This window comes from Bombus flavifrons, chromosome 16, assembly GCF_040668555.2.
Source record: "Bombus flavifrons isolate JBK064 chromosome 16, iyBomFlav1_principal, whole genome shotgun sequence".
Lineage (NCBI taxonomy): Eukaryota > Metazoa > Arthropoda > Insecta > Hymenoptera > Apidae > Bombus > Bombus flavifrons.
This window is the reverse complement of record NC_138457.1, coordinates 2,144,069-2,158,091: the sequence shown is the minus strand read 5'-3', so window position 1 is coordinate 2,158,091 and position 14,023 is coordinate 2,144,069. Positions and strand designations below refer to the sequence as shown.

At 34.5% G+C, this 14,023-nt stretch overlaps 1 long non-coding RNA gene across 1 annotated transcript; it reads right to left on the bottom strand.

Annotated features, from left to right (window-relative positions):
• Nucleotides 1–8,443: 8,443 nt before the first annotated feature.
• Nucleotides 8,444–9,127, bottom strand: LOC138188210 (uncharacterized). The gene is made up of 3 exons (XR_011175415.1): nucleotides 9,084–9,127; nucleotides 8,562–8,651; nucleotides 8,444–8,462 (listed from the first exon to the last, which is right to left on the bottom strand). It is a non-coding gene; the product is annotated as an uncharacterized LOC138188210 (long non-coding RNA).
• Between the last annotated feature and the right edge of the window lie 4,896 nt (nucleotides 9,128–14,023).

The following is a 14,023-nucleotide window of genomic DNA, read 5'->3' as shown; positions in this document are numbered from 1 at the left end:
ACTTTGCAGCGATACACGTGCAACTCCCAAGGGAACAAAATTGCTGAAATTCCCTTCTTTACTAGTAGTATATGGAGTCATATCTCAATAGTTTAAAATTGGAAAACCTATTCGACGAGCACATATTAATGCAACTCCTGAATAGAGATCAAATAGAAAGAATAGAACTGTGATGCTTTGAGTTGCTGCGCAAGGTGCAAAAATTGTAGCAATCAGGAACAAATAAAACACCGTTTCATGAGCTAAAGAGCGCGGGAGCCAAAGTAATATTAGGGGATTGAATTTAGCACAGTTTTCAATAATGAGAAAAATTATATTTCCTCAAAGCTTCAAGTTCTCATATTCAGTTACACATAAATAATGCGGAATTGAAAATACAAGCTTTGCAGCGATACACATGCGACTTCCAAGGGAACAAAATTGCTGAAGTTCTCTTCTTTACTAGTAGTATATGGAGTCATTTCTAAAAACTGTAAAATCTATTCGACCAGCACATAATAATGTAACTCCTGAATAGAGAACAAATAGGAAGAATAGAACTGAGTTGCTTTCAGTTGCTGTGCAAGGTGAAAACATTGTAGCAATGAGGAACAAATAAAACACCGTTTCATGCGCTAAGGAGCGCGGGTGATCAGCTAATATTTGGGGATTGAATTTTGCACAGTTTTCAATATTTAGAAAAGTTATATTTCCTTAAAGCTTCAAGTTCTCATATTCAGTTACACATATATAATACGCAATTGAAAATCAAAATTTTGCAGCGATACACGTGCGACTTCCAAGGGAACAAAATTGCTGATGATCGCTTCTTTACCAGTAGCATACGGAGTCATATCTGAATTGTTTAGAGCTGGAAAATCGATTCCACCAGCACATAATAATGCAACTCCTGAATGGAGCACAAATAGAAAGAATAGAACTGAGTTGCTGTCAGTTGCTGCTCAAGGCGCAAAATTGTAGCAATCAGGAACAAATAAAACATCGTTTCATGCGCTAAAGAGCGCGTGGACTTATCTAATATTTGGGGATAGAGTTTAGCACACGTTTCAATAAAGAGAAAAGTTATATTTCCACAAAGCTTCAAGATCTCATATTCAGTTACACATAAATAATACGCAATTGAAAATACAAGCTTTGCAGCGACACACGTGCGACTTCCAAGGGAACAAAATTGCTGAAGTTCCCTTCTTTACTAATAGCATATGGAGTCATTTCCGAATAGTTTAAAATTGGAAAGTCTACTCGAGCAGCACATAATAATGCAACTCCTGAATAGAAAACACATAGAAAGAATAGAACTGAGTTGCTTTCAGTTGCTGCGCAAGGTTCAAAAATTGTAGCAATGAGGGACAAATAAAACACCGTTTCATGCGCTAAAGAGCGCGTGGACATACATAATATTTGGGGAGAGGGTTTAGCACACATTTCAATAAAGAGAAAAGTTATATTTCCTCAAAGCTTCAAGTTCTCATATTCAGTTACACATAAATAATAAGCAATTGAAAAGACTAGCTTTGCAGCGATACACGTGCGACTTGCAAGGGAACAAAATTGCTCATGATCCCTTCTTTACCAGTAGCATACGGAGTCATATCTGAATAGTTTAGAGCTGGAAAATCTATTCGACCAGCACATAATAATATGACTCCTGAATAGAGAACAAATAGAAAGAATAGAACTGTGTTGCTTTGAGTTGCTGCGCAAGGTGCAAAAATTGTAGCAATCAGGAACAAATAAAACACCGTTTCATGCGCTAAAGAGCGCGGGAGCCAAAGTAATATTAGGGGATTGAATTTTGCACAGTTTTCAATATTTAGAAAAGTTATGTTTCCTTAAAGCTTCAAGTTCTCATATCCAGTTACACATAAATAATACGCAATTGAAAATACAAACTTTGCAGCGATACACGTGCCACTTCCAAGGGAACAAAATTGCTGAAGTTCTCTTCTTTACTAGTAGTATATGGAGTCATTTCTAAAAACTGTTAAATCTATTCGACCAGCACATAATAATGTAACTCCTGAATAGAGAACAAATAGGAAGAATAGAACTGAGTTGCTTTCAGTTGCTGTGCAAGGTGAAAACATTGTAGCAATGAGGAACAAATAAAACACCGTTTCATGCGCTAAAGAGCGCGGGAGCCAAAGTAATATTAGGGGATTGAATTTAGCACAGTTTTCAATAATGAGAAAAATTATGTTTCCTCAAAGCTTCAAGTTCTCATATTCAGTTACACATAAATAATAAGCAATTGAAAATACAAGCCTTGCAAGGATACACGTGCGACTTATAAGGGAACAAAATTGCTGATGATCCCTTCTTTACCAGTAGCATACGGAGTCATATCTGAATAGTTTAGAGCTGGAAAATCTATTCGACCAGCACATAATAATATGACTCCTGAATAGAGAACAAATAGAAAGAATAGAACTGAGTTGCTGTCAGTTGCTGTGCAAGGTGAAAACATTGTTGAAATGAAGTACAAATAAAACATCGTTTCATGCGCTAAAGAGCGCGTGCGCTAACTAAATATTTGGGGACGGAATTTTGCACATTTATCAGTAATGAGAAAAGTGATATTTCCACAAAGCATCCAGTTCTCTTATCCAGTTACACATAAATAATGCGGAATTGAAAATACAAACTTTGCAGCGATACACGTGCAACTCCCAAGGGAACAAAATTGCTGAAATTCCCTTCTTTACTAGTAGTATATGGAGTCATATCTCAATAGTTTAAAATTGGAAAACCTATTCGACGAGCACATATTAATGCAACTCCTGAATAGAGAACAAATAGAAAGAATAGAACTGTGTTGCTTTGAGTTGCTGCGCAAGGTGCAAAAATTGTAGCAATCAGGAACAAATAAAACACCGTTTCATGCGCTAAAGAGCGCGTGGAATAACATAATATTTGGGGATTATATTTAGCAAGCTTTTCAGTAGTGAGAAAAGATATATTTCCACAAAGCTTCAAGATGTCATATTCAGTTACACATAAACAATACGCAATTGAATATACAAACTTTGCAGCGACACACGTGCGACTTCCAAGGGAACAAAATTGCTGAAGTTCCCTTCTTTGCTTGTAGCATATGGAGTCATTTCTGAAAACTGGATAATCTATTCGGCCAGCACATAATAATGCAACTCCTGAATAGAAAACACAGAGAAAGAATAGAACTGAGTTGCTTTCAGTTGCTGCGCAAGGTTCAAAAATTGTAGCAATGAGGAACAAATAAAACACCGTTTCATGCGCTAAAGAGCGCGTGGACTTAGATAATATTTGTGGATAGAGTTTAGCACACATTGCAATAAAGAGAAAAGTTATATTTCCTCAAAGCTTCAAGTTCTCATATTCAGTTACACATAAATAATAAGCAATTGAAAATACAAGCTTTGCAGCGATACACGTGCGACTTCCAAGGGAACAAAATTGCTGAAGTTCCCTTCTTTACTAGTAGCATATGGAGCCATTTCTCAAAACTTGAAAATCGACTCGTCGAGCACATATTAATGCAACTCCTGAATAGAGAAAAAATAGAAACAATAGTACTGAGTTGCTGCCAGTTGCTGCGCAAGGTGCAAAAATTGTTGAAATCAAGAAGAAATAAAACACCGTCTCTTGCGCTAAAGAGCGCGTGAACTATGACAATATTTGGGGATTGAATTTTGCACACTATTCAGTAATGAGACAAGTTATATTTACTCAAAGCTTCATGTTCTCATATTCAATTACACATAAATAATAAGCAATTGAAAATACAAGCTTTGCAGCGATTCACGTGCGACTTCCAAGGGAACAAAATTGCAGATGATCCCTTCTTTACCAGTAGCATACGGAGTCATATCTGAATAGTTTAGAGCTGGAAAATCTATTCGACCAGCACATAATAATATAACTCCTGAATAGAGAACAAATAGAAAGAATGGAACTGAGTTGCTGTCAGCTGCTGTGCAAGGTGAAAACATTATTGAAATCAAGTACAAATAAAACATCGTTTCATGCGCTAAAGAGCGCGTGCGCTAACTAAATATTTGGGGACGGAATTTTGCACATTTATCAGTAATGAGAAAAGTGATATTTCCACAAAGCATCCAGTTCTCTTATCCAGTTACACATAAATAATGCGCAATTGAAAATACAAACTTTGCAGCGACACACGTGCGACTTGCAAGGGAACAAAATTGCTGAAATTCCCTTCTTTACTAGTAGTATATGGAGTCATATCTCAATAGTTTAAAATTGGAAAACCTATTTGACGAGCACATATTAATGCAACTCCTGAATAGAGAACAAATAGAAAGAATAGAACTGAGTTGCTTTGTGTTGCTGCGCAAGGTGCAAAAATTGTAACATTCAGGAACAAATAAAACACCGTTTCATGCGCTAAAGAGCGCGTGGTCTTACATAATATTTGGGGATAGAGTTTAGCACACGTTTCAATAAAGAGAAAAGTTATATTTCCTCAAAGCTTCAAGTTCTCATATTCAATTACACATAAATAATAAGCAATTGAAAATACAAGCTTTGCAGCGATACAGGTGCGACGTGCAAGGGAACAAAATTGCTGAAGATCTCTTCTTTACCAGTAGCATACGGAGTCATTTCTGAATAGTTTAAAATTGGAAAATCTGTTCGACGAGCACATATTAATGCAACTCCTGAATAGAGAACAAATAGAAAGAATAGAACTGTGTTGCTTTGATTTGCTGCGCAAGGTGCAAAAATTGTAGCAATCAGGAACAAATAAAACACCGTTTCAGGCGCTAAAGAGCGCGGTAGCCAAAGTAATATTAGGGGATTGAATTTAGCACAGTTTTCAATAATGAGAAAAGTTATATTTCCTCAAAGCTCCAAGTTCTCATATTCAGTTATACATAAATAATAAGCAATTGAAAATACAAGCTTTGCAGCGATACATGTGCGACTTCCAAGGGAACAAAATTGCTGAAATTCCCTTCTTTACTAGTAGTATATGGAGTCATATCTCAATAGTTTAAAATTGGAAAACCTATTTGACAAGCACATAATAATGGATCTCCTGAATAGAGGACAGATAAGAAGAATAGAACTGAGTTGCAGTCAGTTGCTGTGCAAGGTGAAAATATTGTAGAATCAAGAACAAATAAAACAAGTTTTTATGCGCTAAAGAGCGCGGAAGCTAATAAAATATTTGGGGATTGAATTTTGCACACTTTTCAGTAAAGAGAAAAGTTATATTTTCTTAAAGCTTCAAGTTCTCATATTCAATTACATATAAATAATAAGCAATTGAAAATACAAACTTTGCAGCGATAAACGTGCCACTTCCAAGGGAACAAAATTGCTGAAATTCCCTTCTTTACTAGTAGTATATGGAGTCATTTCTGAATAGTTTGAAATTGGAAAACCTATTCGACAAGCACATAACAATGGATCTCCTGAACAGAGGACAAATAAGAAGAATAGAACTGAGTTGCAGTCAGTTGCTGTGCAAGGTGAAAATATTGTTGAAATCAAGTACAAATAAAACATCGTTTCATGCGCTAAAGAGCGCGTGGACTTATATAATATTTGGGGATAGAGTTTAGCACACGTTTCAATAAAGAGAAAAGTTATATTTCCTCAAAGCTTCAAGTTCTCATATTCAATTACACATAAATAAGAAGCAATTGAAAATACAAGCTTTGCAGCGATACACGTGCGACGTGCAAGGGAACAAAATTGCTGAAGATCTCTTCTTTACCAGTAGCATACGGAGTCATTTCTGAATAGTTTAAAATTGGAAAATCTGTTCGACGAGCACATATTAATGCAACTCCTGAATAGAGAACAAATAGAAAGAATAGAACTGAGTTGCTTTCAGATGCTGCCCAAGGTGCAAAAATTGTTGAAATCAAGAACAAATAAAACACCGTTTCATGCGCTAAAGAGCGCGTGGAATTACATAATATTTGGGGATTATATTTAGCAAGCTTTTCAGTAATGAGAAAAGTTATATTTCCACAAAGCTTCAAGATGTCATATTCAATTACACATAAATAATACGCAATTGACTATACAAACTTTGCAGCGACCCACGTGCGATTTCCAAGGGAACAAAATTGCTGAAGTTCCCTTCTTTACTTGTAGCATATGAAGTCATTTCTGAAAACTGGAAAATCTATTCGACCAGTACATGATAATGCAGCTCCTGAATAGAGGACAGATAGAAAGAATAGAACTGAGTTGCTGTCAGTTCCTGCACAAGGTGCAAAAATTGTTGAAATCAAGAACAAATAAAACATCGTTTCATGCGCTAAAGAGCGCGTGATAATAACAAATATTTGGGGATTGAATTTTGCACACTTATCAATAAAGAGAAAAGTTATATTTTCTTAAAGCTTCAAGTTCTCATATTCAATTACACATAAATAATAAGCAATTGAAAATACAAACTTTGCAGCGATAAACGTGCCACTTCCAAGGGAACAAAATTGCTGAAATTCCCTTCTTCACTAGTAGTATATGGAGTCATTTCTGAATAGTTTGAAATTGGAAAACCTATTCGACAAGCACATAATAATGGATCTCCTGAATAGAGGACAAATAAGAAGAATAGAACTGAGTTGCAGTCAGTTGCTGTGCAAGGTGAAAATATTGTAGAATCAAGAACAAATAAAACAACTTTTTATGCGCTAAAGAGCGCGGATGCCAATAAAATATTTGGGGATTGAATTTTGCACACTTTTCAGTAAAGAGAAGAGTTACATTTCCTCAAAGCTTCAAATTCTCGTTTTCAGTTACACATAAATAATACGCAATTGAAAATATAAACTTTGCAGCGATAAGCGTGCCACTTCCAAGGGAACAAAATTGCTGAAATTCCCTTCTTTACTAGTAGTATATGGAGTCATTTCTGAATAGTTTAAAATTGGAAAATCTATTCGACCAGCACATAATAATGCAACTCTTGAAAGGGACATAAAAAGTGGAGGGAAACAGATACTTATGAATGTTCTGCCAACCACGAAAGAAAAGTGCAGAAAAATTGAAGGTAGACGCCGTGACTGAAATGTTTTTGCTTTCACAAAGATTACATTTCGTGGAATGCGTGAATCATATCGATAACGGTGATACAATGGCATTTAAAACATTAAGCTGATTTTGATATGTTGTCCGTTCAAGCAGCGTGCAGACGTGGGCATGGGAGATACGAGTTAACGTATAAGCAGGCGACAATACACACATCGCGGTGATTATTCAATTTCATCTTATACAAATTATAAATGGAAAATAATGAGATGGGTCAGTCAACCCTCGTAGTTTCCGTTAAAAACGGAACTGCGCCTTCCTATCTCGGAAAATAATGTGAAAAAGAATTGTTTGTGTTGTTCAATGATTCCGTTAAACGAAGTAATGTTAACATCGATATATCTTTTGTGCGTTCATGTCTACAAGTATCTAATTACATAATTATTTACATTATTACATATTTTAAGGGGGGGATTAAAACAGGTGGATTTTAGGCCACATTCTTATAGTACAATATAAATATACATAACAATAAGTATAGTTAATAACTATATGAGAACAATATTCATAAACAATATTACGTACGTTCACCCCGGAAAGTACGTTGACATCCTACAATATGACCTGTTTGATGAGAGATTCGGAGGTAAACGAAGGGTTCGTCCTTCCGAATCGGTTCTTTTTTATTATTGTCCTTTTTTTTTTAACCTACTAATCAGTCGAAACTCGTGCTTTGTAAATAACAATGATGTGACCGATATCGTAACGTTTCATATCATATAAAAGGGTATTAACCTGTTTATGTCGAAAAACTGTTAGTTTAGATTATATCTTACGTTTAATGTGTCGAATGAAAGATAAGCATAAGACAGGAAGCGGTATTGTGTTTACGCTGAAACAAACGAAAGACAAGGACAACGTAAACACAAGAGAACCGTTTCGCGTCCTTACCTGGCTTTCATACGACGAATTCAAGTTAAAATATCTAGTGAACTAACAGATCTTTTTAATTTTTTCATAAGGAATACAAAGATAGATCGATGAATGTATTAAAAGAAAAATATAGCTCCATTTGCAAAAATGAAGCTGAAATGGAACCCTACTACTGGACCTACAAAAAAGTAATTTGCACCGTATGTGATGCCTTCGTTCGAACTAAACAATTTTTGTTAAAACTTTTTTTGATAACATCAATTTCACGTGAGATATTCTACCGCTTATCGTTTCGCCATTGTTTAAATATTGAGGTTAGGTTTCTATGTATAATAAATTTCTATGTATAGTAAAATAGTTACATATAAAATACATATAAAAATTGAAAGTTTTAGACGATTTTGTAGATATTAGACTCGGCATATTATTTAAATCATGTCCATATCTAATTGTAATGACTTACAACAGAATCTAAGAACTGAGATTTGCACTTTTTCATTCGTAATTTTTGATTGAATAAATATACTGTATCACTTTTTTAAAATGAAACAACGCATTTTGCGATTAAAATGCGGACATTATAACATATAATACAGCAATAGTAGATAATAAAAAAGAAGTAGGAAAAAAACTTACCATAACAGCATGGAAAAGAATTTATGAAGAATTGTGTTACTGGAAGAAGCCTCTTTGTGTATCACGAAGTGGATCAGGGGAGGATACTTAAACAAATTTCGTAAAAAATTACTATCTATCAGATAAATACAATACGAGATTCGAAGAATAATTAATATTAAGTAAAACATAATTATTTTATAAGAATATAATATTCAATTAGAGAAATAATTATACGTTAAGTTCTGTTATTAGTAACCATTATCGATGACCGACTTTATTTTTGGTTCTCAATAAGCATCATCTTTGATGAAAGCACTTTTTAGCGGAAGAAAATAAAATGGGAAGAACGATATAACTTTTATATAAAAAGCTATAATCAATATATTTAATTAAAACTAAAACATAAATACATATAACATCACTCTTACATGAATATAAATATGTAAATGCAAGTAGTACATTAGTGAGGAAAGATATAATAAAAATAAGAAAAACAATAAATAAATAAGAAAACTGTACTGGTTTCTACGACTTACTTCCACATGTGGAATAATCTATCTGGTTGCGGTTTGGCCCATCCTAGAGACAGAACAAAGTTATTAGATTAAAATAATTCACAGGAAGTTTGTAATTCTTAACATTTGCAAGTATAAAATATTTACTCTGAATAAATCCATTTTATAGAAAATTTACAAGTCGACTCTCGAATAACCAGATTTTATATTTTATCCAGCATCTAGCACTTATTATCAATCGCTAAAACACTTGCTAAACACAAAAATTGTAACGTTCAAATAGGCAACTATTCCCTAGCACCATCACACTACGGCGTCTCGAATATGAAAGACAGTTGAACAATACCATCCCTAATAAAGGCAGATTCGTACTGCTTGTTGATTGGCTACGTTTCTAGACTATAAGCGACGAATCCTGTACGCTGCGCAAATGTCTCTGCGCCGATTATATTTCAATTTTACCACAATACAATAACGACTTTACATCTTGAAAATTGTCACTATTACGCTGCAGATTTTTATTTAGATATTATATATCAAAGTATATAAAATATGTAAATGCAGAATATATTCAAACTATGTAATAATTGTACAATATTTTATATTCTGAATACGATCTTAATTGCTCATCATGATCTTTTACTGCAGTTTGTTTACTGATTTTCAAATTTAATGTGAATAAAAATCTCAATTAATATATATAACGTATAGAATATATAATATGTGTATAATATATGGTATAGTATATGTATATATTATGTATATATTCGTAACTAAATTATGTCTATAATGTATATACATAATAAAATATAGAATATATGTAAATATACATATAACGAATAGAAGAATTATTCAATGAAAATCAAAAGTTTTATATGGTAGCATACAATGTAATAGTCTTTTAAACAAAGTTACTTTTATGCTGCTATGAATAATTTGAAAATCTGGAAAAATCTACGACCAACAAAGATAGTTCGAATCTATGGTTATATGTATATGCTGTCCTGGAATCAGTGTAAAGAAGAAAATAGTTAATTTAATGATTGTTCTTCTCTGAAGCATAAGTAATGCTAGAAATATTTCTCAAAAGATGGAGGCTATATCTGCAATCGCCACTGAAAATTGTGGAACTGCTACACATATACGTAAGTATAATACATGGCATAAGGCGCTATAATGCTTATAGCTATATCGAAGAAGATACTCTATTCTTTAACCTTTAACAATCCTTTAACCTCGACAGGACCAAACTATGACCCCGGGAAACAGTGTTTACAAAGGCGTATTATACGTGTTCGATGTGTATGTACATATTTTGCTTACTGTCAATAATATACAAGAAAGGTATATTTCCCTGTTTTCACAACAATGTTTTAAAAGCAATTTCTTGCTTTCCTATCTAAATAGAAGATAAAGGATCAGATAGAGGAAGGAATACTAGAATTCAACAGGATATTTTGTTGTACGTAACGAGTATAGCAGGGACAGATTTAGCATACTAAACGAGAAAAGAAGTTTATATAAATATACATATACGCGATGTGATCTTATTATCGAGTTATCTATGGTTATTAGAAATCCACATCTAAAGTAATTCAAAATCGGTTTACAAACTTTATTTCTTTCTTTGTTAGCTTTCACACTACATGCAATATCCACAATGCGAAATATTTCTAGAAAATCAGCTGTATAAAAATAATTGAAATCTTCCAATTGCTGCAATTGTATATTGATGAAAAATATTGTTGACGAGAAGGATCTTTCGTCGGTCAGAATTATTAGGATATGATTTATAGCTTAATTTATAAACTTTCCTGGCATGTATTTCATTTTAAATGTATTTCAAGATCCGCATATAAATCACGAAATCCTACGTAATCTGCACATAAACCGTAGTAAATCTAAATTTGTTATATTTAACTAGTTATTTCTTACGTATACTTTTCGTTACATCAACGAAATCGAAAGAAAGAAAAATAATTTTATTTTGAATTCCGAAGGATTAGGAAAACTTATTTTCCCATTGCTTTCCATCGTTTTTGATGACATAGTAACAAAATAACGTTTGATTTTTGTATTATTATAAGGTGTAGTGGCCATATTAGACGAAAGATAAAAATAAAAAACTTCTTAAGAAATTGTATCGAGCCGATGGTTGGCTATATAACGAAAAGACTATAATAATGGAGCATGAACTGTATCTATTTCTTTATTTTTTATTAGTTTTATTTGATCTATTACTATTTCAACATTTTTGCTAGAGAATTCAATTGATTATGCAATGATATATACATTATCCAGTTCTTCTAGAAACTTCTCAAGCTGTTCCTTAAGAAGAAGATATATCAGTGTTAGAATGTGCCTTATATAATATTTAACGTTTAGTTAATAGGTCCTAAAGTTGAGACCGCTTTTATTGACAATTTCTTGTTAATAGACAGTACTCACTGCGATTCGTTAAACGATAAAGGATTATCGTCTCCTCTTGAGAAACTTGTAATATCGTGTCGTCCTATGTATTAAATACCAAAAAATCAGGATGATTACTACATACAAGCACGCAAAAATGAAAGGTCAAGCAGTGTAAGCATGGGGTAGCAGCTAATTTTTATTTTAGTTCTTTGCTAAACAATGATCTTTGTCTGAAATATTTCTTTCAGAACTGTAAATCAACGATTAAGTGTAAAAAGGAAATAATTTATTTTTTGGGAATGGCTTCTGCGAACAGACTTTTGAGAGATACCCACCGAGAAAGTCAGGAACAATGCTCTGTCATCGAATTATTATATACGAAAGTTTTGAAAGAGTCGAATTGGTGGAACAAAGTTAAATAATCTAAAGAAAATTAGAACATTATGAATATGTAGGATTTTTTTTCTAAAGAGGAAGCGTATTTGTCACGACCCTGAATACGTATCATTTCAGTAAAACTGCGAAAGGACGATTACGATGTTATAAAAATTCGAAAATAATATATTGTATTATTAACATTGACTTCTTCGTCCTCAGTCTACTAATATTTAAAGTCCCTTGTTATTTTCCGAGCAAGACTTTAAATTATCTCAACTTTCTTTCATCTTAGTTTGGTTTAGCTCACTTCGAATTCAATCACACGTCACACAAACCTTTCTAAAATTTAAATTACAGAGATTTTGTAACAAAAAACTGCATGCTCTCTCTCTCTCTCTCTTCTTATTTTAAGATCAGAAGTATTGTTTTTTTCAGACAAAACTGATTCACAGATTGAAAGTATATCGCAAAAGCGTGAAATTCTTTTGCGTTATTATTGCGCACGAGAACCACCGACTCGTGCAGTTACTCGATGTGGTCAACCTGTCCATGCGTGATGCTGATCTCTTCGATATCGATGATTTCGGAATATATTGTGAAAGCTCAACATATTGACCAACTTTATCCTGCACGATACGATGGGCGATCGAGCTTAGTTTTCGAGTTACACGCAAAAATATTCTGCCGCTCGACCTCAATTTCCAAGCTGGGTTGCGTTAATAGTAGCATTTGTTTTTAACAATGCTGGCACAATTATATTAAGAAAAACATTATATGGCATATTTTCGTCCACATTCGTAAATATATATGTCGGAGATGAAAGGACGCCGGGGCCTTCCCCTTGGAATTCTTCGGAAAACCCCCAATATTTTAGTCTCTATAACTTAACTCGACTATAATTGTCTGAGATTTGTGATAGCGAGCTTGGGCTGTCGCTGAACGTAGCCGCGGTCACGGCATAAACGTTTCTACCTAACATGGGGATGGAGTAATTCTATAGTTGTCCTTAAAAGAAATAGTTGTAGCGACACGCGACAGTAAACATTCCAACGGTTTCTGTCTCGTTCAGATATCGAAACCCATCATGGCTACTAATCAGGAAAAGCGCATAAAATAGTTGGTATGGAAACGAGAGGGGTTCAGAGGAGAATTAGAAGCATTACGCGCTGCTCTCAATAATTATGAGGAAGGGACACCTATAACTGCTATCGAACGTAATTTAGACCACTTAGAGGTAGAATCTACGGCGTTTAAGAAAAATCAAAGTGAATTAGACAATAGGAATGAGAGTCAAACAATGCAGGATCGTATTGACCTACAACAGATGTTCGATACTGTTACGACCGTTCGCGGAGAGACGCGGTCGCGAGGAAGACGCGTCAACGAGAGACGTAAATTCTCTCTACGATTCTGCTAATCGACGTCGCGAAATAGTCGTTCCCCTGTTTCGATTAAGATAACAGAAGTAGTTCAATGAATTTAACACTGTATTAACAGTGTTAACATAAAATAGTATTTGGCGGAGGTGTTGTCGCTGCCAGATGAAAAGGGAATGCGCGTTTCGTCCCGGGACTACCGGTGGACTCGACAGTAAGGCTATACCCGCTAGTCCCTGCCTTAGACGTAGAGGGAGTCTCGCTAGGTGTGGTATTTGTATCGTGGCATCGTATATTCGACTGCTAGCGAGACAGACAGACTCGTTGTCGTCGTAGTAGCCCTCTGGTGTTGGCGGTTGGTACCGATCCGCCACATGTATATTTGACAATATTTGACAATAATATGATGAACACGCCACAAATTGTTTAACAATGAATACAGTAAATATGTTACAGAAAGTCGACCCGACTTTACGATACCTCTCAATGAATTCGTTAGACTTTAATTTTACTTGTCAGACCTCTCGATGTATTATATAACGTTCGACTCTTCAGAAGGGACTGATTGCCCTTCGATCATTTCTTTGTCTTCTCTGGCAGACAACCCCCACTTTGCTCGGGTCACGCCACCGTTCGTGCCTATGATCACGTATGCCGCCTTTATGTGTGGAAAAAGTAACGGACCAAAATCGACGTTTCTAGAACTCGCTACATGGCGACAACTATGCGCTCGTCGATACATTGTATATGTTCCGTTGGGCAGATAAGACGATCTGCCTGCGACACTGTAGGACC